Here is a 26,032-nt window from a genome sequence, read left to right as displayed (position 1 = left end):
TTACATATGATAAAATGTAACCATTTAAACATACATTTTGATAAATTTTGACCAATTTATATGCCTGTGTAATCTCCAACACAATTTAAATTTCACCACCACAAAGTTCCCTCATGCCTCTTCCTGGTCATTTACCCTTTTCTGCACCCCCAAGTTTCTGTCTTATTGTTGAGTATTGTCCATTCCTTTTTGTTGCTGAGTAGTATGTCTTCACAGTGGGACAATTTTTTCTTGCCCATTGCCTGCTAATGGACATTTATTTTCAGAGTATCTCAGTCCTGTCCATTTCCCTTCATCTCTGCTAATCACTGTAGCCTAAAGAACCAACATCTCTTGCCTGGACGAATATGATCGCTTCTCAAGTTGGTCCCCCAGCCTCCTCCTTAGCCCCCTCCAACTTATTCTTCAGTCCATAGGAAGAGTGATCTTTAGAGGTCCCAATCTGATCAAGCATCATCAACTCACCCTAAAACTCTTCATCCCAGGATAGAGATCAAAAACTGTATTTTGTGTGGCAAGGTCCACTGTGGCCAGTTCCTTCCTACCTATCCTACATGTCTTATGACTGTTTTGCCCAATGGCTCATCCTTCACCATCTCTGACCTTTAGATTCCTCCTATGTGTGGGCTGCTCACTGTCTGAAAGCCTCAAGGCTTTTGTAATGCCATTGCCATCATCTGAAACGGCCCCCTCTCCCCTAAAGCCTCTCAGCCACTCTCTGGTCTGTCAGTTGATGCCTGCTAGTCTCCTCCCAACCTCTGTTCAAATGTCGTTTCTTCAGGGAAGCCTTTTTAACCCTCCTCGCTGGGTCAGCTCATTACTTTTCTCAAAGAATTGTATTGCTTTTTTCCATCAGGGCACTTTTCTCAGTTTGTAATTTTACCTTCTCTGGTGGGATTGCAGTAAATGATTAGTGTTTGTTTCAAGTGCTCAGAGATCTGGGTTGGCAGAGTCCATGACTTTCACATCCTGTTGACCCACAGTGCATTGCTCAGTGCTTGGCACATAATAGAAACCCAGTAAATAGAAGTTAAATGAGTGAATGAATGAACTGACCCTTAGTGTCCCCAGGAACACTTCTGGGGACTTCTAACTGCCATTGGGAGGTAAACTGTTGTTGACCTCAGGAAGAGGGGCTTTAAGAAAGGGGATTACATTTTTGGAGAATTGTTTTATGTTAGATGAGGTGATTATCTTACTGTTGGTATTTGGGAAAAATAGGGATGTACCTACCTACGAGCTTTGAACTTTGGAAAGGAGATTTTCTTCTAAGAGAGCTAAAATGTAAAATAAACATAAAAGGAGTCAGATCACACATATAGGCAAATTACCTGAAAGGATGGGACGGCTTCTAGGCCCTTAAAACTTGACTGTAACAGGCTTATAGTTATTCACAGAGCTGAAGAAAGAATGAGTCCTTCAGAAATGGGTTAATTAGCCTCAGAGGAAGGGTAAACCCTATCTCGGAGAAGCTATCTGCAGAGCAAAGGACTGGCCCCATCTGGCCTCAGTATGAACTCTTCAATTCTGATTACTCTGGAGATGGCTGGGTCTGCCTTCTTTCCGGTTTTATATTCACCAAGCAGCCTTCTAATTACAATCTGGTGTCCCACGCAGATTGGTCTACAGGGAGCGAGTATTGCCATCAACTAATCTAGTCTCCGGCCTGCTTGGTGTGCTATGTCTCTTTGTAATTGATCATTCGACATTCTGGTTTTGTCCAAGGGTCTTGGTCATGAACTTGGTTAAGGGAAGTCTGTCTGTAAGAGATGGCTGTGTTCTCTGCTCAATGTCAAGTTTTGAGATACCCAGCCCGTAGACCAGAGCCTGGACAGTGGGGAATTCACCCTGAAAGTGCTCTGCTGTTGGTGGGGGGCAGTTTGGGTTTCCCATTTTACAGATCGGGAAACTGATTGTTATTGGAAAGGTGGTTTAATATAACGGTTATTGTAGAATATAGGTCTTTATTCAATCTGTATAACATTGATGTGCTCTGGATTTATGACAGGAATGCAAGAGGAAGGAAAAAATAATAACTGACAACTATTTAAATGTTTTCTATTAGAAATCTACACTTGGAATGCTTTGTGTTAAGTTTGGGCAAATCACAATTTGGATACCAAAGGGAGAGTTGTTTTCACAGTGACCTTTGTTTATTATAGAATGAGAAGTAACTCATGTATGAAATATTTACAAAGGGCCAGATATTATAGGTTCATTCATTAGATATGAATTGCCACGTCTCTAGCAAACAGACTTTCTGTGTCTCCGTTTCCTAAATGTAAAATGGGAATAAAAATAGCAGACATTAACTGAGCATCTACTTTGTGTCAAACAATGTTCTACATGCCTAATCTTAGAATTAGATCATTGATTTTCATGAGCAACCTAGGAGGGAGATGCCATTGTATGATAATCATACAGAAGAGGAACTTGCCCAGCTAACAAATGGGAGAGAGCATTTCTAAAACCAAGCAGTGTGGCTCCAGAAACTATTCTTCTAAACACTTGACCACCTCACAGAATTAAGTGAGTTAATATACATAGAACACTTTGGTGTCTGACTCACTTTAAGCTTCAATAACTGTTAGCCATGATTATTATCAATTTGTTTTTGTTGCCCAGTTTCTGGCCTAGGAGGAACTGGGATTGGACCTTCTGTATCCAAGCCGCCACCCTTTTCTACTATCCTTTGTCGGTGTGCATTTTCCTCTAAGGAGAACCAAAGTCAACAAAACCACTTCGGCTTACTGCGTGCATAACAAAATCACATGTTTTAAAATTTAACAGTCTTTCTTGATGATTTTACTTTACTTGCATTATTCTGAGTCTTTCCTCTTTACTCCCTGCACACTCCTGGAATTACTTTACCACTTTTAACCATATGAAAAGCCACTTGTCCTTAGTCCGTAGGGACTGGGTATTTTGTCTCTTGTGACAGCTTTGCCCAAATCTTACGGACGTTTACACTTAGTACTTTTATTGCCAATACCTAATAAAGTGGAAAAGTCAAATCTGTTAGGAAAGGTAAGATTTACAGAACTATTTACAGTCCTGGGAATCATATTCACTGCTAATTGGAACTCAGAAGGCTATAAGATCAGGAGAGATGATTTTTTTATTATTTCCTTGCTCCATAAGCCAAAGAGAGGACTAAGATTCTTCAGCTTATAGCTGACACCTAAGATGGTTTGTATCTATAATAACAAGCCAGGAACAGAATTAAATTTCCTCCAAAGGAATTATTGTCCTGAGCTCTTTGAAGTGCAAACCATTTTTCATGGAACACAGGATTAGGACTTAAAACCAGGTTGAAAACCAACTTCCAATTTTGTTGACTGGATATGCGAGGGCTTTCTGTGTATGATGCAAAATGATTTTCAGAGCATTGGTAGTATTGGAAGTATATTGGACCAGGAACCTGCTTATCAGTAATGACAATTTTTTTCTTTTTCTTCATCAGTTAATTAGTTGATCATCTAGAAACATTAGCAGCTACTCAGCTTGTTTCAGTCTTGTTACCTAAACAATATCATTCTTTTTCATAGAAGTTTTATGTTTTGACAGGAAAAGTGAATTATTTTGACATTAAGTGAATTATTTTGACATTACTCTAATGAGGCATTTATGTAGAATATTACTCTCACTGTGTACATGAGGGTCACTTGAATTTTTACGGCATTTTTGGGTGGGTTCTTAGGGGTTTCTAACAAATCAGAATTAAATAACCTTGGCTTTGGTATAGACTTGAGTATTTAGAAATTCACTGTTAAAAATCACTAATGAAGGGCTTTGGCTTCCCTGGTGGTGCAGTGATTAAGAATCCGCCTGCCAATGCAGGGGACATGGGATCAAGCCCTGGTCTGGGAATATCCCACATGCCGTGGAGCGACTAAGCCCGTGCACCACAGCTACTGAGCCTGCGCTCTAGAGCCCGTGAGCCACAACTGTTGAGCCCACGAGCCGCAACTACTGAAGCCCTTGCACCTAGAGCCCGTGCTCCACAACAAGAGAAGCCACCACAATGAGAAGCTGGTGCACCACAATGAAGAGTAGCCCCCACTCGCCACAACTAGAGAAAGCCCGTGCGCAGCAATGAAGACCTAATGCAGCCAAAAATAAATAAATTAATTTAAAAAAATCACTAATGAGAGTGAAAAATTCAATAAGAAACTCTATCCTAAGGACCATGGCTAGAAAGAGCAGTTAGTGGTTTTAGATGACAAAGCTCATTTCTCTCTTCCCTCTACTAATTGCTTTTGGTTAATTTATATTTGAAAATGCAATCAATGTGTCAGCTTCCCTTCTAAAGATGCTGACAATACTTCAGTGTGTAGAATAATGGAGAATTTTGTTTTAACAGCTAAACAAAGTGAAGGAAACACCCCCTTTGCCCTCAGCCAACAAATGCTCTATGGCTTCCTTCATTTACTCTCAGTAGATTATTCCAGTCCCTAGATTCCAAAGCAAACATGGGTTTGAGAATGAGAGCCAGGCTGGACGTATCAGGTGATGATTTAAACTTTTCCATGGGCCTGGTCCCCAAGCCAAGTTTAGCATCAGTTCCACCCAGACCTAGATCTCAGGACCTGGTTCTTCTGGCCCCTTTCAGGTGGAAATGAGGGTGCTGGCATTTTCATATTAAGCCTATTTTAAAGATTAAAAAAACAAAAACAAAACAAAACTTTCCATGGGCTCTAGAGCCCTTTAGAAAAGTTTCATTTATTTATTTTAAAATCTCATAGGAAGAACTGCTTTTACAGATTCATGATAAAAGAATGGAAAGATCTATGAATTGTGATTCAGATGTATGTGTGTGTGTGTGTGTGTGTGTTTGTGTGTGTGTGTGTGTGTGTGTGTTGGGAGAAGAAAGAGTGTGGGTTTGGGATCTGGGTTTGAGTCCCAGTAATATCACTCATTAGCTATGTGAACTTGGGCAAATAACTTGGTCTATCTGAACCTTGATTCTCATCTGTTAAATATTTGCACTGTACATTTCTATAAAGTGAAATTTAAATCAACTAATGAATATAAAAAGCCAGAATGGTGCCAGGCACTTGTATAAATTATCTATTTGAATGGCATTTGACAGTTCTGAACACATTGTAGAATGATAAGAGGGTGTTGTGTTGAGATGTGGGTGACACCTCTTACTGGAATTATAAGCTGTTTAAAGCCTTCAATTTCTGAAGAATGGTCCTAGCAATGAAAACACAATGCATACAAGATAGATCATGCCTTGATATTCCTGACCAATATAGAAATGCAAGTTTTAAAATGAAATATTTTGCATACAGGAAAATGCACAGATATTAAATGAACAATTCCATGAATTTTGACAAATGAACACAGTCATGAAACCATTGCCAAATCAAGATATAGAACATTTCTCTCACCAGAAAGATTTTTTTGTGTCCCTTTCTGGTCCATACCCTTTGCAGAGGCAACCATTCTTCTGATTTCTGACACTACAGATTAGACTAGATTAGACTAGATCCGATTAGATTAGTTCTGCCTTTTCTGAGCTATCTATACATGTAATTATATATGTATATATATATATATATATATATATATATATATATATACACTATCGCGGCCTCTCTTGTTGCGGAGCATAGGCTCCAGACGCGCAGGCTCAGTAGTTGTGGCTCACGGGCCTAGTTGCTCCGCGGCATGTGGGATCCTCCCAGACCAAGGCTCGAACCCGTGTCCCCTGCATTAGCAGGCAGATTTTCAACCACTGCGCCACCAGGGAAGCCCCAATAATATTTTTTTGTTTCAGGGTTCTTTCACTCAAGCTGATGATTTTGAGTTGTGTCCCTGTTGTTGTGTATATCAGTAGTTTGCTTCTTTTTATTGGTAAGTATTGATATTATCCTATGATATATCATGTTTTTTATCCTTTAAGAGAAAGGACGTTTGGGTCTGTCACTTCCAGTTTGGATCTATTATGAATATATCTGCTGTGAACCTTCTTTTTTTTAAAAAAAATTAATTTATTTATTTTTGGCTGTGTTGGGTCTTCATTGCTGCGTGTGGGCTTTCTTTAGTTGTGGTGAGTGAGTTCTACTCTTTGTTGCAGTGTGCGGGCTTCTCATTGCGCTGGCTTCTCTTGTGGAGCACGGGCCCTAGGTGTGTGGGCTTCAGCAGTTGTGGTGTGCAGGCTTCAGTAGTTGTGGCTCGTGGGCTCTAGAGCGCAGGCTCAGTAGTTGTGGTGCACGGGCTTAGTTGGGATCTTCCTGGACCAGGGATCCATGTGGGATCTTCCTGGACCAGGGCTTAAACCCATGTCCCCTGCACTGGCAGGCGGATTCTTAACCACTGCGCCACCAGGGAAGCCCTGGAACATTCTTGTATAACTCTTTATGGCGACAAATGTTTTTATTTCTCTTGGGTAAACACCAGTTTCCCACCAGCAACATATGAATGTTCTGATTGCTCCACCTCTTCACCAACACGTGATATTGTAAGTCTTTCTACATTTAATCATTCTGGAAATGGAAATCTTTACCACTCAATTTAGGTGTAATGATTTCCTTCAGTTATTCTTCTTTTGTTTTTTGGCCGCACCATGCAGCTTGTGGGATCTTTTTCCCTGACCAGGGATCAAACCTGTGCCCTTGGCAGTGAAAGCGTGGTGTCTTAACCACTGGACCGCTGAGGAATTCCCACAGCAGTTATTCTTTTTTTTTTTTAACAAATTTATTTATTTATTTATGGCTGCATTGTGTCTTCATTGCTGCGCGCAGGCTTTTCTCTAGTTGCAGCAGGCGGGGACTACTCTCTGTTTCGGTGCACAGGCTTCTCACTGTGGTGACTTCTCTTGTTGCAGAGCACGGGCTCTAGGCGCACGGGCTTCAGCAGTTGTGGCACATGGGCTTAGTTGCTCCACGGCATGTGGGATCTTCCCGGGCCAGGGCTCAAACCCATGTCCCCTGCGTTAGCAGGCAGATTCTTAACCACTGGGCCACCAGGGAAGTCCAGCAGTTATTCTTAATCTGAGTGTCTTGTCACGGTGTTGGTTCTGGATGAATTATGAGGAATCACGAAGGATTTATTTTAAAAAACAGTAGTAGTAATAGTTTAAGCACCGAAACTTATAAATAGTTTTGTTTATACATTGAGAAAAAAATATATATGTTTCCTGAAAGGGATAAAAGAGATAATAGTTAATGCTACAGAAATTATATGTTACAGACTTAACTATGCTTCAGTCCATAGAAATGGAAAGTTCTAGATGCACTTTTAATACATGTAGCAATTATAAATTATTGTAAGACAGGATAAGAAACTTGTAAAAACTCAAGGGTTAGAAAGTTAAAAATTTGCACAACCTAAAAAGGTAGTGGGTAGTCTGTATTCAGGTAGTTCACTCTACCTGTCCATTCATCCATCTATCTATTCACTCAAGAAGTATTTACGGAGAACTTAACATATGCCAGTGACTATACATGTAATAATATTTACATGTATAAATATGCCAGTGACTGGTAGGTTCCGGGAATACAAGAATGACAAAAGTGCAAGGAATTTTCTAGTCTATTGGGGCTAACTGACATAAACATGGGTGATTATATATAATAGTTGGTCAGCACCTAAAGAGATCAAGATTGCAAGTTTAACGTTATGATTTTTACAGACGTCACAGAGAACCTAAGGATAAACTAGTGACACTATTTATTAATTTGTTCAACCACGTTTGTTAAGCTCCCACTAGATGCTGGAGACTTTGTTGATCACTGAGGAACAAAAATGAGACAACTTCTGTCCAGTGGTTTTCAAGTGTTAGCATACACAAGAAAAAAAGAGGAAGCTTGTTAAAAGTGCAGATTTCCTGATTTAGTAGATCAGGTGGCCAAGAATCTGAAGTTCTAAAAGGTATTCCAGGAAATTTTGCTGTCCATGATCTGTGGGCAACCCTTTGAAAAACATCCTATGACTTATTGGAGAAAAAGACATAAATAATTATATAACCCTGTGAATGAGCAATACTGGAAATATGTACGAGGGAGGTAAATCCACTTCCACCCCCAGGAAAACAAAATCTCTTATCGTCATTGTCTATGTCTGGAGGTGATTGAGTAATGTTAGTACTACACTTACATTGTAATCGTAAGCAAGTGATTGCTACCCTGCTGAATTTGGACTCAAGATGGTAACATCAACTATTACCTGAATTTCCGACCTACCCCATGAATTTTGGACTGGCCAGCCCCCATAGTTGTGTGAGCCAATTCCTTAAAATAAATCTCTCTATTTATATTTTTTAAAAATTGATCCAGCAACACTGACTCTGCTTCTCTATGGTAACGGTTGACTGGGGCTGATCAGCAGCTGTTCCACTTCCGCGGGGTTTTTGTATTTCAAGTTCCTCAGCTGGCACAGTTGCTCACGTATTTAATCTGCTTGACCTCTGTAGGCATTTGGGTTTCTGACCCCCAATCCAGAGAGACATAAAATTAAATCTTGTTGGTATTTCAGGGGCCAGGCCAGATTAGGAGCTTTGGAAGTTCTAGCATGGGAAAGAATAGGGTACCTATCTTCCACTCCCTACCCTAACCTTGCCTCTATGTATTTAAAAATAAAAACAATATCCAGCCACACCAAAGTGTAAGCCAGTCCAATAACTAAAGTTCAGATTTTTTTTTCCCCCCTCAGGGAAAGTGACTTCCTGGGTGCCTTTGGGTAATAGTGAATTCTTTGCAAAGTAATGTTTTGGATGTTATTGCTTTGCTGGTGTCAAGCTATGGACTTGGTCTGTCTTGGGGGCACTGGGTCGCCTCCAACCTGCAGCATTTGCTTTCACCCAGGTTTCCCTGCACTCGCTCTGCATCCCTAGTCTGGAGTATAACCCCAACCTCAGCCTCTGTGACAGCAGCTGGGATAATCCCTGTCTCTTTGGAGCCCCTCTCTTCTTGGGTCCCAGAGCCCAGCCTGCCCCTCCGCAGCACTGGAGGCCAGGCTTATGGCGGTAGAAATCAGAACAGGTCCCTTGGCAGAGGGGGCCAGGGCTCTGGATATTGTCTATTAGCTCAGGAACTGAGATGGTCGGGTGTGCACTTGGAATTCGGCAGTGACTCTGGTTGTGAGAGTGTCCCAAGAAGGCTTTGAATTTGGGTCCTGCCTGGGGCTAGAACCTTTGCACATATTATCTTATCGATTCTCCATTTTAATTCCCATTCTCCAGATGAGGAAGCTGACGCTGATGATCTCTCAGTAAGTGGCACAGTCTGGCTTTGAACCCACGCCTGTGTGACTAGTCTCAGTGCTTTGTTTGGGGCACGGAACAGGGGCAGTCACTGTTGCCCCATGGAGACAGAGTAGATCACAGGGAAGACTGCATGTGAGTAGGTTGTCCTTTCTAGTTTAGCACAATGGCTTTAGGAACATGAGTCTTTTGGACTGTGATAAGGAAGAGGACATTTAAGGGCACCAGGTAAGATCTGTGGGCTCTTCTTTCCTGCTCTGTCCTCTGAATTCTACTGTGAGAAGAAGTATCATCAGATTAGGTCTCCTTTCTGTTTTCATTTCAACCTGGATTCTTGTGGCAGGAAGCAACAATACTCTTGTTCTTGTTTCAACGTGAAGTGACATTCATAAAATTGTAAGCTGCAGGAGAGCAGACCCCAAGACCAAATCTGATAGCTGTTAGCATGTAAGTCTGTTTGGGTACTTTTACTTGTCTGAAAGAATCCTCGTAGAGTTGATTTTCCAGTTGTGATAGACACAGGGCCCCAAATGAAGACTTCCTGAGCAGAGGAAAAAAGACAAAAGAGATATACAAGTGGATTGGGTGGCACTTTCCTAGGCTCATGTTGAGAACTTCCTCTATATGGGTTGTCTGTTTACCTGTATGTGTTCTCTCTGGACCGTAAGTTCTCAGAGTCAAGGACTACTACCTCCTTAATCTCTGTATCCCCCTTCACTTAGCACAGTGTCTGGTATATACTAGGTGGCCACGGATGACTGATGCACAAATGAATGCGTGAATGGAGGGATGAGAAGCAGAAGAAAAGTCTATAGACTATACAGTATTTAGGGGGCATCTAGGGAGGCAGCCCTGGTGACAGTGGGCTCTGAAGTCAGACTACTAGGGTTTCTATCCTGGCCCCACCCACCCCCACTCCTTAACCTTGAACAAAGTGCTCCACCTCTGCAGGCTCCTGTTTCCCATCTGTGAAATGCTGATAAGATGGATTGTGATGGTATTTTTCTTATAAGATTATTATGGGGTTTAATGAGTTATAGTGTCCTGGGTTGGGCAGCGCATTGCACCCCTATAGTCAATCTAGATTTTTAAATAAAAATATGAGGCTTGTATTGAGCTGGAGATCTTTTTCCCCAGTTTTATTGAGATATAATTGACATACAGTACTGTATAGGTTTAAGGTGTATGGCATAATTTTTTGGCTTACATACATCATGAAATGATTACCACAAAAAGATTAGTGAACATCCATCATTTCGTATAGATACAAAGTATATCTATAGAAGTATAGATAAAAGAAAAAAAGTATAGAAATAGAATTTTTCCCTTATGATGAGAACTCTTAAAATGTACTCTGTTAACAAATTTTATATATAACATACAGCAGTGTTAATTATGTTAATCGTGTTATACATTACATCCTTAGTATCAATACTTAATTGTTTTATAACTGGAAGTTTGTACCTTTTGACCACCTTCATCCAATCCTCCCTTATTCAAGCACCACAGTTTCTTTTCCCAGTTGTCTAGAGAAGAGCCTTTGAATTGCTGTTACCCTGCTTGTACATACACCAATTTTATTTTTGCAGGTGTATCCAAGAGAAAACCTACAGATCCCCTGGGAGTGGGATGCTGGACCAAGGGCAGACATATTTATAATTCTGATAGACGTTGCCTAACTTACAGGTTATGTCTGTCGCACTCCGGCGAGTGGGTATGAGCCTGTTTGTGTCCTCACAGCCTCTCGACACAGTATCTTATCATACTTTTGCCTGTCTGTGAGGTGAAACATGTTTTCTCAGTGGAGCTTTAACTTGTATTCCTCTTCTTATGATGATGTTGAGCAACTTTCTGTGAGATTAAGAGCCATTTGTTTTTCTTTATTTTGTCAATCATGAGTTTATGTCATTTGCCTATTTTTCTATTACTTAAAATATTTTGTTCCTTGAGATCAGAATACCCTGGACATTCATTTATCAACTCTTTACTGATCAGCGACTGTGCTCCAGGCTCTGCTAGATAACGTTGAATAGGATGCTGGCCTTGCCTTCTAGAAGCTCACAATCTAAGGCAGGAGCCATTATATCTATATTCTATCTATTTCTCTATCTCTCTATCTATCATCTAATCTCTCTATATCTATAGATATCTATGTATCTATTTTTGTCTCTCTATATCTATATGTAGACATCTATGTGTCTATCTGCCTGTTCCTATCTATATATCTATCTATATATCTGTATCTCTATTTATATTTGTATCTTTATGTAGTTATATATCTCTATCTCTATTTAAATCTGTATCTATATGCAGAAATCTATGTATCTATCTATATTTCTCTATCTCCCTATCTATCTATATCTGTATGTAGATATAAATAGAAAGAAACACAGTATAATGCCCAAGCATTATGCTAAAGGGGGGTGGAAGGTGTCATGGGCCCAGCGAGGTGGGCGAATGCCCCATCCAAGTATCAAAGGGCTAGAGGTTCGAGTACACACTTTCTAGGCTGACAGGGAGTTGGAGAGAAATCCAGGCTGAAGAAATCCAGAGGCTCCTAGTCCCTTGTTCCTTAGTGCTGCTCTCTGGCCCTCATCCCCCACGCCCTTCATTGCCAGTGACTTTGTGAGTGCTAAATGCTTGTTCCCTGAGCACAGTAACTGAAGAAGAGTCTGACGTAAGAGCTCTGCTGAGGTGTGAGAAGGCTGGGCAGAGGTGTGGCGCAAGGTCATCCTCACTGAGTGGACCATGGCAGCATACTGCTCTTTCTCAATCCCTTCCCTCGCTGGCAGGGAGCGTCAGAACCTTCTTTGACTCTTCTCCCTTTCAGGGAGCTGACCCATCAGACTTGGTTCCAGTTCTCCTCTATTTCCTTCTCACCTTGTTTCACTACCTTTACCATCCATTTCTGTCTGTCTGTCTCTGTCTTTTGTGGCCAGCATCCTTGCCGCATTCCCCAGGCCAGTATGCTAGAGATAATCTATATTAATTGTCTGAGAGTTGCCTTGCCTTTCTCCTCCCTCCCCCCAAACACACACACACAGACACACACACACACACACACACACACACACACTCTCTCTCTCTCTCTCTCTTTTTCCAAACTCACACAGATGCTATATTAGTTTCCTAGGACTGCTGTAGCATAGTATCACAAACTTCGTGGCTTAAAACAACGGAAATTAATTTTCTCACAATCTGGAGGCCAGAAGTCCCAAATCAAGACGTTGGCAAGGCCATGTTCTCCCAAAGGCTCTAGAGGAGGGTCCTTCCTTGCCTCTTCACATGACCATTTTCTGTCTGTGCGTGTCTGTATCCAAATTTCCCTCTTTTTATAAGGACACTAGCCATTGTATTAGGGCCCATTCTAATCCAGTAAGTCTTCATTTTAACTTGTTTCCACCTGCAGACTGTATTTCCAAATAAGATCACATTCACAGGTACTGCAGGGTCAGGACTTCAACATATCCTTTTTGGAGACGCAACTCAATGGATAACAGATGTCCTATAATTGTACCTGGCTTGGTATTTTTCAAAGTAGACTCATAATCCCTGTGGAAAGCAGTTTGTAACACTTGGTTAATAACATACACTTTGGTGCAGATCTGAGTTTAAGTCCCGCCTCTGCCCGTTAGGGCGTGACCTTGAACAACTGACTTTAGCTCTCTAAGCTTTAATTTACACATCTGTAAACTGGGGAAATTAGTCCCACCTACTCTATGGTTGCTACATATTGGTTATTGAACACAGATCCTGACACATGGGTCTTAGAAAACGATAGTTCTCGTTGTTATGCAGGTAGACTATTCCCTTCCCTCCTCTACTTGCCCTTGGTCGGTTGTCACCGGGACTGGGGGCAGAGCCGAACACTGGACTTGTGAGTCCCGAAGGAATGCTCCACATACAGAGGCTGCCCACTGTCAGCACACTAAGCCCTCTGGACCAGAAGATGTCAAGTCAACTCAAGATTTATCCATGAGACAAGTTGAGCCTTTCCGTGTCCTTCCCTGTCCCTGTCTTGTCTGTTTGCCAAGCTTAAAGTGTATAGCGTAAATGTTAAGAAAACAAACTTTTGGGAATGGGGTGGGGGGGTGTGAGCTTTGATCACCCCTGTGGGATGCTCTTTGTACACAGCTCTCTTCTCTCCTCCCCCTTCTGTGTGTCCTGGAGGCAGGCGAATTCCCTACTGGGGGGATAGAACTCCCCTGCCTTGGCTTTCTGCTCATTTCTTGCTCTTTGATGCTGGTGTGGCACTGAAGGAGTGGCTGGTAAAGACAAACCACCATTTGTTGCTGGGGAAAAAAAATGAAAAGAAGGAAAAAAAAAAATCCAGTCTTTTATCTCTGTGTCTCTCTAAATTTCCAAAGGTCTTATTGCCCAGAGAGGGAACAAGGGGGGTTTTATCTTCCTGCCCCTGCAGGCAGCCACGTGAACATCAAAGGTCTCAGGGCCCTGGGTGGTGGTTAGGGGTAATATGAGCAGAGACAAAACCAGGCTGGGCTCCAGCAAGGAATGCCGTGTGCTCCCGGGAATTGGGCTCTTTTGATGGTGGCTGTCTGGGCAGGAGGAGGAGGAGCTCACAGTTGTAGCACAGAAACCGGAGGCTCTAAGGCGTCTGGAGTGAAATTGATGAAACCACTTTGTGTATGGGGAACGAGATGCTCTCTTCACATTCGAAATGCTGGCTGCCTGGTGAAGAGGTAGTCACACTGTGTGGCACCACCACAGTAATAAGCATAATAGCCATCAGTTTTTTTCTGTGCAGGTATAATGTGCCAGGATCTGTGATAAGTACTTTATATATAGTTTCATTTAGTCCTAATCACAACCTTGTGTTATAGGAATTGATATCTCATCCTACCTATGAGCAAACTGAGGTTCTTTTAACTGAGGAGTTAAGTGACTTGCCTGAGGTCACACCAATACAGATTCAAACTCAGGTCCATCTGACACCAAAGTTTACCCTTAACCACTAGGCTCTGTGCCCTCCTACAACATTTTAAACAATAAAAACAAAGAAACAAAACATGAGAAATTAGCCTTCTTTCACTGACCAATGATAAATATAGAGGTGGTAATGGTAGTGGAGAGAGGATGTCTGGAGTTTGAGCTGGATACAAATTTTGTTTTATGTGTGACCCTGGATAGGTTACTTTGGATGCAAGTTATATCTGAACCTCAGATTTTCGTCTGTAAAATGAGAATGTTCACAGATATCTTATAGTCTGTAGGATGCTTTTGGGTGTAAGAAATAGAAAACCCTCATTCAACTTGCTTCAATAAAAACATTTATTATCTCACATATCAGGAAGCCCCAAGGAAGACCAATTCCCGCCTTGGTTAGTTCCGTGGCTCAAAAGTGTTGTCAAGAACCCACGAATTTTCCTTCTTTCTGCTCTGCTATATTTGGTGTGACAAATTTTGTCTTTAGTCAAGCTCGCTGCTCTCATGATCACAAGATGGATGCCATAGGTCTAGGCATCACATGTAGACTCAAAAAAGGGTGTACTTTTTGCCACATAGGTCTTTTTAAGAGCAAGAGACCTTTCCTTTTGGAATCCTCTTCTCTGCCCGCACCTCCCAGCCATGTCTCGTCAATCACTGCCAAGGGAACTGGGACTACCATGGGGACTTAAACCCATCAGGCTTTACTTCTGGGGAAAGTTGGGGTAAGGTCCCCTTCCCTGAGACTTGAGGGGAGAGGTGAAGACTACTGGTCCAATAATGGAGTTCTTTAACTGCTGAAGAAGGGGCGGTAACTGTTGGGTAGACATTTACAGATATCCAATGGAATGCCAAGTGCCCAGCAGAGAGCCTGGAAGCTGTGAGGACTTTATTCCCTTCCCATCCACTCAGCTAGATGAGGGAAGGCAGCCCATTTTGATTAGTTAAGTTTCCAATTATGGGATTTTTTTTTTTAATGCCAAACTGTTTTCTTTTTTTATAAATTTATTTATTTTTGGCTGCGTTGGGTCTTCGTTGCTGTGCGTGGGCTTTCTTTAGTTGCGGCGAGCAGGGACTACTCTTCATTGTGGTGTGCGGGCTTCTCATTGTGGTGGCTTTTCTTGTTGCAGAGCACGGGCTCTAGGCGCATAGGCTTCAGTAGTTGTGGCACGTGGACTCAGTAGTTGTGGCTCATGGGCTTTAGAGCGCAGGCTCAGTGGTTGTGGCACATGGGCTTAGTTGCTCCGCGACATGTGGGATCTTCCCGGACCAGGGATCGAACCCGTGTCCCCTGCATTGGCAGGCTGATTCTTAACCACTGTGCCACCAGGGAAGCCCTATGGGATGTTTTTAAAAAGGTATATTGTGATGCCTTTATGCAGCCTAACAACTCAATAAAAAAAAAAAGTATTCAGGGATAGTTCTGGCTGGGAAGTCTTTAGGAATGGAGAAGGACAGCAGAAGATCCATTTACCTTATTAAAAGATAATTTTCAGAAAAAAGATAAACTCATGACTCTTATACAGCTATAAAATGAACATGTTTTGAAGAATTAATTTTATTCATAGGATATAAGGGTACTAGGCAGATGTTATAACTAGCATATTAGTTTGCTAGGGTTGCCATAGTCAAGTACCATAAATTGGATAGCTTAAACAACACAAATTTATTGTCTCACAGTTCTAGAGGCTCAAAGTCTGAGATCAAGATGTCTTTGGCAGAGTTGGTTCCTCCTGAGGGCTGTGAGGGAGAATCTGTTCCATACCTTTCTCCCAGCTTTTGGAAGTTTGCTGGAAATCCATGGCATTCCTTAGTTAGTAGATGTATTAGTGTGATCTCTGCCCTCTCCTTTACTTGGTGTTCTCCCTGAGTGTGTGTCTGTCTCTTTGTCCAAATTTCTCCTTTTTATGAGGACACAGTCACATCGAGCCCATCCTAGCAATTTCATCCTAGCTCGATCATCTGCCAAGACCCTCCCTATTTCCAAATAAGGTCACATTCACAGGTACTGGGGGTTAGGACTTCAACATATCTTTTCTGGGGGGCATGGGTACTGTTGAACCCGTAACAACTGTTTGAAAGGAAAGGTCAGAACCACACAGATTTATAGAAGCAAAGGAATGTTGAGGTGAATTGCAAACGGAGACAAAACTTTTGTCTGGTTGGTTGGCGGTGGTGCAGGGGAGGTGGGGCTGTTATCAGTCACGTACCTCTCAGTTATCTACAGCTTACAAAGCTTTACCAGGCAACTCTAACACAATGCGCAGGGGTGGGATCTCATAACCTGCTCTAGATGGTACCTACTACTGAAACATATTTTCCCACAGTGCTGTAGCTCCATTTATTTTATTCCATGGATTAAGCGGCCCTAAAATCTGCTAAGCACGAAGTAGTCCTGAAATCTCATGTGCATGGTTCACTTTCTTGGCAGCCTTGCAGCCACCTCTATCTTTTAGAGTCCTGTTTCTTATAGCACTGGTGGGAGGTTTGGCCATGTTTCCTCAGTGGTGCTATTGGATGCTTGAGAGTGGCAGTACCGTTTATGGAGTGGTGTCAAGTCACAGTGTCCTCTGTTCATTTCCCGCTTGGTCACCTCAGGGAGGTGGGAGACCCCGCCACTCGGATACATCACTGCAACTACATGGGCCACAATACACAGGACACCACGAGCCATTTTCTGTGTTGTATTTACAATCTCCAGTCCTCATGCCTCAGCCTCCAAAGTGCATGGGGCATAACTCCCTGGTGTCATTAGCTGTGTTTGCTGGGCCTGTTGAAATTCTTCGCACAGCTGGATGTGCGTGTGAGAAAAGAGCTGACAGAGGCAGCAGCAGGTATTCAAAGTGATTACATGTTAGAAAGTGAAACACAAGCAAGAACTTCTTAAGCAAGTACTTTAAGGAACTGTAGATACAGGGGCTCAAGAAAGCAATCGCTTTCTTCTTGATAAAAATAACTTTGGGAAAAGATAAATTTGGGAATTCTTTCCCCCATGATTCATACACTCTGACATTCTTTGGCATTCTCACTATACAGTTTCTCTCTTTTTACTGTATTGCTTTTTTTTCCAGAAAGAGAAAAATCTTACCGGAGAAAACCAGGCCAAGCTCAACAAGGCCAAGGAGTTTTCCTGCAAGAAATGATTCCATCTGTAACAAGGTCAGTTTCATGGGCTGTAGCTCACAATCTGTAGGAAGGCAGTAAATCTCCTTTCATCTTTTTTGCCCAGTTTTCTAATTTACTCCCACTTATTTAAGCTCTTACCAGTTTCCTAAGCATCACTCTTCCCAGAATTTCCCCAGGCAGATGTCCTATCCTGGTCAAAAGTCTTAATCTTAAATTCTATGTCAGCACCATAGGTCTCTTCAGGCAGTGTGGGTGGCCCTTGTCATTTTTTTCTTTCCTGTCTGTCGGTGAACTCACCTCACACGTCTGAAGAGGAAGCACGAGAGGGATAGGGCTATTTTCAGTTTGTCTCTAAATCCCAGCCCAAGTTTCTCTCAGGCTTCTTAATTTCTTTTGAGTCCTGGTGTGTGTGCCTGTTGGCCTGGCTGGTTCATCACCTGAAACCCAGGGCACTTCTCTCTCTTAGGAACTGTATACTCTTTCTAGACTTTGCCAGCTCCCTCACCTATCCCTTATTTTCAAATTTCTCCCATTTATTAAATGCTGACAGCCTGACAGGCAATTTGCTAAGCACTTTAATTCTTTATTTTACCTCATCTGCAAAGAAGCTACAGTAGGGGTAGGTACAGTAATGATTCCTGGTTTACAGCTGAGAAAGCAGGTTGAGGGTGGTTAGATCAGCCTGTGATCACAGGGCAGTCAGGATTTGATAACCAGGCCTACATGACAGAAAAGCCAGCATAATTTACTTACTTAATCTTGTGCCATGGGGGAGAAGCTTCTATTACGAGATTCTAGGGAAAAAATACTGAAATCAATATATTTTGTCAGCTACAGAACCGTGAAGGATACTTGAGCTACTGAAAGTGATTTAGGTGGGAGACTCAGGTTAGGTTAAGTTACAGTGTGTTATCGGCATTCTCACAATGTGGTGCTTCCCTCCTTTTCTTGGATTGCTTCCTTTCCTGGACTTCTCTCAAAGGCTGAGACTATCCTGGGCTGCATTAATCTCTATGAAGGCAAAAGATTACATGATTTTCTGGGGATCAGACTGTTAATGAATTCTGGCAGGGATGGTCTTGACAAATATGAAATTTAGAAAATTTAGAAAAATATGAAGTTTTTTTTTTTAAGTTTATTCTTTTTTTAAAAAAATTATTTATTTATTTGTTTATCTTTGGTTGTGTTGGGTCTTCGTTGCTGTACACGGGCCTTCTCTAGTTGCTGCGAGTGGGGGCTACTCTTCATTGCGGTGCGCAGGCTTCTCATTGCGGTGGCTTCTCTTGTTGTGGAGCACAGGCTCTAGGCACGCGGGCTTCAGTAGTTGTGGCACGCAGGCTCAGTAGTTGTGGCTCATGGGCTCTAGAGTGCAGGCTCAGTAGTTGTGGCGCATGGGCTTAGTTGCTCCGCGGCATGTGGAATCTTCCCGGACCAGGGATCGAACCCGTGTCGCCTGCATTGGCAGGCGGATTCTCAACCTCTGTGCCACCAGGGAAGTCCAATGTGAAGTTTTATCTTTGGGGTTCCCCATCTCCTATTTTTGTTGTCCCTTTCCTCTTTAAAATAAACCCACTGACAAAGATTCTTTGCTTGACCAAACTTTGGTTAGGCTACTGAACCTTCTCCTAGGCTTATCTGTGCACTTCTTCGTAAAATCTAGTTTTAGCAGGAGCCCTGATAAGTCAGTTTAACCAGAACCCCACACCCTCAATATCTGATCACCTTTGATATTTGATGAGGTACCTGATCCTCCAGCATCCCCCAGATGAGGTCTGATCACCTTGGCATGTCTTCAACAAGAATCCTGTTAGGTGGGTTTAGCCAGAACCTCTTTTACTTCTGATATTTCCTCTTAATAATTTTCCATTTGATGCCCCCCACCCTGCTCCTTGGCTATAAATTCCCAGTTGCCCATACTGTATTCAGAGTTGAGCCCAGTCTCCCTCTCCTACTGCAGAGGTCCTTATACCTATTATGATGGTCCTGAATCATCTGCCATCTTTAACAAGCATCATTGAATTTTTTTCCTCTCACAGTTATGGTGCCATGACTTAGATAGGATCATATTCATCATTGGACCCCATACCTCTCATCCAGGACCCTAAGAGTGGACCTTTGTAGCTTTGTCTTCAGTCCTGACTGATTGATCAGGGATACATTGAATAGTCTGACTCCTGAACCAGTGCTCCAGAGAGATGTCTGTTGAAGCTGGTAAAGACAGATTTTGATCCTTAAGGCTCTGAGTGTACTCCAGAAGCTGAGTTAGAGTCCAGACAAAGATGCTGGGCTAGTGCCTGAGGTGTCTCTGTGTGTGAGAAGCTGAGTTAGAGTCCCAGGCTTCCTTGTTTGGAAGGGACCTGCTGAACTGGCAGTCTCTCCTTGCTGGCTTTCTTTCCTGAGTGGAGAGTATTCCCTGATTCTCTGGGCTGGAAGCCTTTCTTCTTGGCTCTCTATGAGACCTCTCTGTTCTCTCTGTTGGATCCTGCTTCTCCCATGGGAACTTCTCAGTCAATTGAAACCCCATTCTTGAAACTCTAACTGACTACATGCTCCACCAACTCTGTCTGCTTCTTTTCTTGTTGGCATGATTTTACTGAGGATAATTTGGAACTTCATTGGCTTCTTTGGAAAACTTGAGACCTCCCCAAACTGGCTCCTCTAAGACCTGTGCCTTCCCATTGTGTTTGTTCCTCCTTCTTCCTCTTACTACGTTCATTGTTCTCTCCAGTTCCCTTGAACGCTTTTATAAGTCCCCTTCAAACCCCTACCTCCTCCATCCCTCTCTCCACCCTGCCAGACTTTTCCCTTCCCACTTAGCCCCTCATCTCCCTTGGATTTTAGGCTCCCTATCCTCCATCAGAAGCTCTCAAGGGACTCAGGGACCTCCAAAAGCACTTGAAGCTGAAAAGAGAAAAAAAGTTTATTTAGAAAGAGAGCTGGATGTTTTGTCCACTCAGATGTGCATTAGAGACATCCAGGTAGCAACTAGTTGTCTTCTTGGTCACTGGCCTAAAATTTAGTTCACAGCCTCCATCAGATTACATATCAGGGCAAGAGAAAATTTTGAAAGTCTCCTCCACTGATACTGGTAGACAGGTAACCTTAACTTGTCCCATTTGTTGGAAATACAATTCAGACAAAAATATAAAGTGGAGATAAACCAGTGAGTTTGCATTACTATGTTTTACTGACTCAACTAAAATTTTAGAATGAAGACTATAAGATCTCTGCATTTGCCTGAATATTTGTGTATGTTTGTATGTATATATGTTATATGTACATTGATATTTTTCTATTTCTGGATACTATTATCAAATTAACTTATAAACTATTTCAAAGGAATTTTTTTGAATTGACTTAGAGATAAATGAGCACTTTTATAAATTTTTTCCTAAAACTCTCAAAAATATAGAAACCAACCCACATTTTTTTTAAGTTTAGATAATCTGGGATATTCTTTGGTAAATAAAGGTAGTTTTTAAATTGTTGGTAGAACAAAACATGCATGTCTTCAGAGGTTTCAGCATTAAATATAATGTGGATATACAATTTTTTCCTACCTAGGTTTATGAGTCAAACAGGCTTATATTATCTCTACTAGATATTCAAGATTATAAAACTATAAACCCAACCTCAAAACAAAATGTACAATAAAAAGGAATTGCTTGATGCATGTCAAGCATGACAGTAAAAAAGAAAAAAAAAAGGAAAGAATCATGTTTAACTTTAGGTTTTCCACTTCTGTGATTTTTTTTTTTTGATACTTTCCTGAATTGTTCACAAGAAAAATAAGATGATGGCTAGCTTTGTTTGATGTCTCATGAAATTTTCATGAACAAGTCAAGCATAATTTTAAGAACAAGTGAATTAAATAAATATAAATGGGATAAAAGTTTATAAATAAACTTTTCAACAATAATTATGATTTATAATATGCCTAGTTAAAAATAGTTGTAAAAATCTTTTTGATGACTTGAACTCTTAAAGCTATAATAAGTTAAGTTAAATGATGGAATTCACTGAATGTCTAGATCATTTCCAAATCAGATAAAATATTGAGACATTAATTGCTAAACATGAGTTTAAGTATATCAACTTTTGACATCTTGTTTTTATACAGTATAGAGAAGCTAAATATATTTGAATCTGTTAATAAACATCAGAAATTGTACTATGAAAAAGACATCCCTCTAGAAAATTGTGAATTTATACATTCATAAATTTGCTACAGAATGACAGTATGTGGCAGACAGTTCACAATTGCCTGCTTCCTAGTAGTCACTGAAATTTGGGTTAGTAATGGTTAAAAATTCTAATCAATATGTATAAATGAATCTATCAGAAATAATAAGGGCAAAGAAAAAAATTCTGTGTGCCATAAAGTAAGATGTGTTTTTGATAAGGGAAGGTGTGAAGTATGCGTTTTTGTTAAGGGAGAAAAAGAGTAACTTTGTCCTAAAGTAGAATGGCTGATTGTTGCAGAATTAGAAATAAGAAAGAGTAAGACAAAAAAATGAATAAATATTAAAAAAAATTTTTAGAATGTTTATGGAAAAGAAATCTTGGAAAGTGATTTTTTTTTTCTCGTGTGGCCAAAGCTGGCCAAGATTGGATGGATTTATTTACTTTTTAAAAAAAAATAAACCTTAGCCTTAGTATTAATGGTGCATTGATGCAAAACTAGAACTTGATTTTCTCCCTGTGTTGCACTGACCAAGTTTTCTTAGATTATTGGTCTGCTCTTAAAAAGAAACTGTAAAAAAAAAAAAAAGATTTTTCTTTACCTTTTAAGTAATCTGCCTGGGAAATCAAGATTTTGTGTCTTAAAATACTTTCCTGTGCTTCATATTGTCTTCATCAGAAGCCTAAGTCTTCTCAATATTAAAAGAGCTAAGTGGTTTTTTTTGTTTTGTTTTTTTTTTTACAACTATGTAACTTTCTGTATTTGCCCTTGAAATCTTTTAATTGTCACTTTGGTCAAATGGATAATTAAGTATTGTTTCACAGTGACCTGTGATCCTATTTCGTCAAGTGTTCAAACCTGCTGACATTTTTGACAACTTTCCAAAATCAAATTCTAAATGGAGTCTTTTTGACTTCAAACTGAGATTTCCCGGAAGCACTCCTAGAAAATCTCAAAGGATTTGTCCCTCACCTTGTAAAAGAAAGATATTAAGCTAATTAGATTTATTTGGTGCATTAAGTTACATGGGAATCATTGTCAAATAAGAAGTGATGATTGGGCTTTCCTGGTGGCGCAGTGGTTAAGAATCCACCTGCCAATGCAAGGAACACAGGTTCCAGCCCTGGTCTGGGAAAATCTCGCATACCTCGGAGCAACTAAGCCTGTGCGCCACAACTGTTGAAGCCCACGTGCCTAGAGCCTGTCCTCCGCGACAAGAGAAGCCACTGCAATGAGAAGCCCGCGCACCGCAACCAGGAGTAGCCCCTGCTCGCCGCAGCTAAAGAAAGTCCGTGTGCAGCAACGAAGACCCAACACAGCCATAAATTAATCAATTAATTAATTTAAAAAAAGAAGTGATGATAAATCTTCTTAGGTTATATGTGTATACATGTTGCTTGATTATAGATATTCCAGAAACCGTATGACGTTCTTAAAAATTTGCAATACCTTTGTTTCCAGTTATTATGTTAAAATGTTATATGCCACGGAAGTAATTATTTTCCTTATCAAATGAACTCTCATAAGAACTTTAACCATGGCTGTTTTTAAGTTTTTTGTCATTCCCAGGAAGTTACAGTTTTCCTTTGATTCTACTCTGAAAGCATTTACAATCAGCCACAGGTGAGAAGGCTCCATAATGGCATCACTTGAATAACTTTAAGACCACACCACTGGACTGAGTGAGAATTTCCAGAACTAATGAAGAAGCTGATTAATTCATAAAACTGCTAACCCAAGATCAAGCAGAACAAGAATTAATTCATGGGACTGAATGAACTGATGAGGATGACTATAAATTTTTTATGACTTTTTGTTTGAAACGTTGATGGCTCCTTAGTGTTTTGTTTTCCAGATTTAAGGAAACTCTTTTTCTCTTTTTTTAAAGGTATCTATAACTTACAGAAATTTGGTAAATTATGTCTTTGTAAATAGAATTGAAGCATTTATCTTTTCTCCCTACCTACTCGCTCCAGAAGTAACTCTTAGTATTCTTATTTTCATGGCAATATAGTCATTTGCATAAGTTCAGTGAGAATCTGTTCTCCTTGTAACAGGACACAACTGGAAAAATTGGTTATATTTCTAAGGATTTGACTGGAATGCCATATTTAAGAATGATGTGCATCAAATCAGATATGACCAGACAGTATTAAGGAACTAAGGTTGACTTTCAGGAGGCAACGCTTACAAAAGCCCCCTTGGAAAAGTCAGGGTGTACCTGGCTTTTAGGTTTTCCTGCTTTATGGATGAGTAAGGAAGGTCACTTTTGGCAGAGGACCTCAGGATATTTTGGGGACACTGAGAAGAGAGGAATTCACCTGAATTAGTAGGCATTGCAGGCAAAATATGGTAGTGAATTCTTGGCTTGGCTTCTTAGCCTTGAGAAGCTTTTGAAAGCCCAATCTGGTATTCCTTTTGAAAAATTCCAGCAAAGCGAACTCAGAAAAAGGGCCTATGCAAGCTTTTGCTGTGCTTGTATAAATAGGCCAAGTTTAATGAGACCAGATGTACTTCACAAATAAATTAGTCTTACTTTGATTATCTTTGATAGAAGTGGGGGTGACTGTAGGAAGAGTTTTGTTTGTTTCAATGGACAACTTGTGGGCTCTGTCTTGCACATTTTGCTAGTCCTTACTAAATCCTGAATTCTAGTTTCTTCCAATATCTAGCTACAACTCTCCAAATGCTTCCAGTTTTTCTCCCTTCTGATTTGGAACTAAAACTGCCCTTCTCCTGAAAGCCTATGAGGTGAAGCTGGAGGAATTGACATAAACTTTAAAAAAAATGACCACAACGGATCGTGTATGGGCAACCTTCATGCCTCCTACTGTATGAACCATTCAGAAAGTTCACTAGAAAAAAAAAAAGAAAAGGGACTTCCCTGGCAGTCCAGTGTTTACGACTCCAGCTTCCACTGCAGGAGGCGTGGGTTTGATCCCTAGTCAGGAAACTAGGAACCCAAATGCCACGAGGCCAAAAAAAAAGAAAAAGAAGAAGTTCACTGGAACACCTAGTGCCATCACCCAAGGCATTCAAACTGCAAACCAGGAAAATTCATCAGAGGGCCACTTCCATCTTCACTCCATCTGATAAAGATGTTTCAAGCTCAAGCCTAAAAATCTTGACTGGCTATCCTCAGAAATTAATTTTTTAACTATTAATTTTTGATTTTCCTTTATTTTCACAAAGCTCCCCTTATTAAATGCCTGACTGCTAGCACCATCCAACAAATACCTTCTACTACCAAGTCCCAAAAGATGAGTCAGCTGGTCCTTAATGAACAAAAGGTGACTGAAAGAGAAAATGGACTTACGTTATTCAGAGGAAAGAAGAATGTCTCTTCTTTCTTTGAACAAAAGGGGTATTGGCAAAGATTGCTTACTTGACGAACTTTAGTCAGGCTCCTGGACCTTCTCTTAGGCTTATCTGTGCACTTCCTTGTAAAATCTAGTTTTAGCAGGAGCCCTGATAAGTCAGTTTACCATAGCCCCACACCTTTGATATCTGATCACCCTTGATATTTGATCAGGTTCCTGATCTTCTAGCATCCCCTAAGTGAGGTGTGATCACCCTGGCCTGTCTTCAGCAAGAATCCTATTAGGTGAGTTTAGCCAGAACCCCTCTTACTCCTGATGTTTCCTCTTAGTAATTGTCCATCTATTGGCCACCCCCTCCACCCCTACCCCCGCTTCTTGGTTATAAATTCCCAGTTGCCCCTGCTGTATTCAGAACTGAGTCCAATCTCTCTTCCCTATTGGGAAATCCCATCGCAGTGGTCCCTATACCTATCGTGATGGTCCTGAATCAAATCTGCCTTTACTATCTTTAATAAGTGTCATTGAATATTTTCTTTCTTTAATGCCACCTACTCTAACCCCTGTACAAATCTCAAGGACTTGTGGCTATAACCTGTGCTATTAAGGAAGAAAATTGACCAGATAAAACCATTCACTTGATTTAATGGATTATTCTTCTGAGCATAAAAGAATGCTTCAGGGAAAAAGAATCTTAACCCAAAGCATGCCTTAATAATCGTGAGATTTTAGACAGCAGAGGCAGAGGTGTTTAGGGGTTGGTGGACCTTTCTGGTGACTCTTTAGGTCAGATCTCTTCTGACTTCCCTCCAAGATGGCTCCCTTCAACACTAGGTCTTTGCATCTGCTGTTCCACTGACCAACACTTTGTCTCCTCCCCCATTCCTTGGCCTAGTTAACCTCTACTCATCCTTTAGATCTTAGCTAAAGCATTGCTTTCTCAGAGAAGCCCTTGTTGACCTCTCTGACTAGGTCAGACTCTCCTAACTTTGCCTCTCAAAACACCATGAACACTCCTTCCTAGCACTTGTCGCAGCTTCAGTTTTTCATATGTTCGTGTGGTTACTTGATTGTTGACTGACTTCTCTACTCCATACCAAATTCCACGAGGGCAGCAGTGATGCCTGCTCTTTGTATCTGCAGCACATGGCACCTTACCTGGTGCATGGTGGTCTTCCAATAAATGGTTGTTGAATGAATGGACTAAGGGCCTTCAGGGACTTTAGGTATTTCCCTTTCCACTTTCTTCAT

The sequence above is a fragment of the Monodon monoceros genome, unplaced genomic scaffold (genome assembly GCF_005190385.1).
Source record: "Monodon monoceros isolate NGI ecotype Baffin Bay Population unplaced genomic scaffold, NGI_Narwhal_1 Super_Scaffold_6, whole genome shotgun sequence".
Lineage (NCBI taxonomy): Eukaryota > Metazoa > Chordata > Mammalia > Artiodactyla > Monodontidae > Monodon > Monodon monoceros.
The sequence above is the reverse complement of the archived record's forward strand: the minus strand, read 5'-3'. Positions refer to the sequence as shown.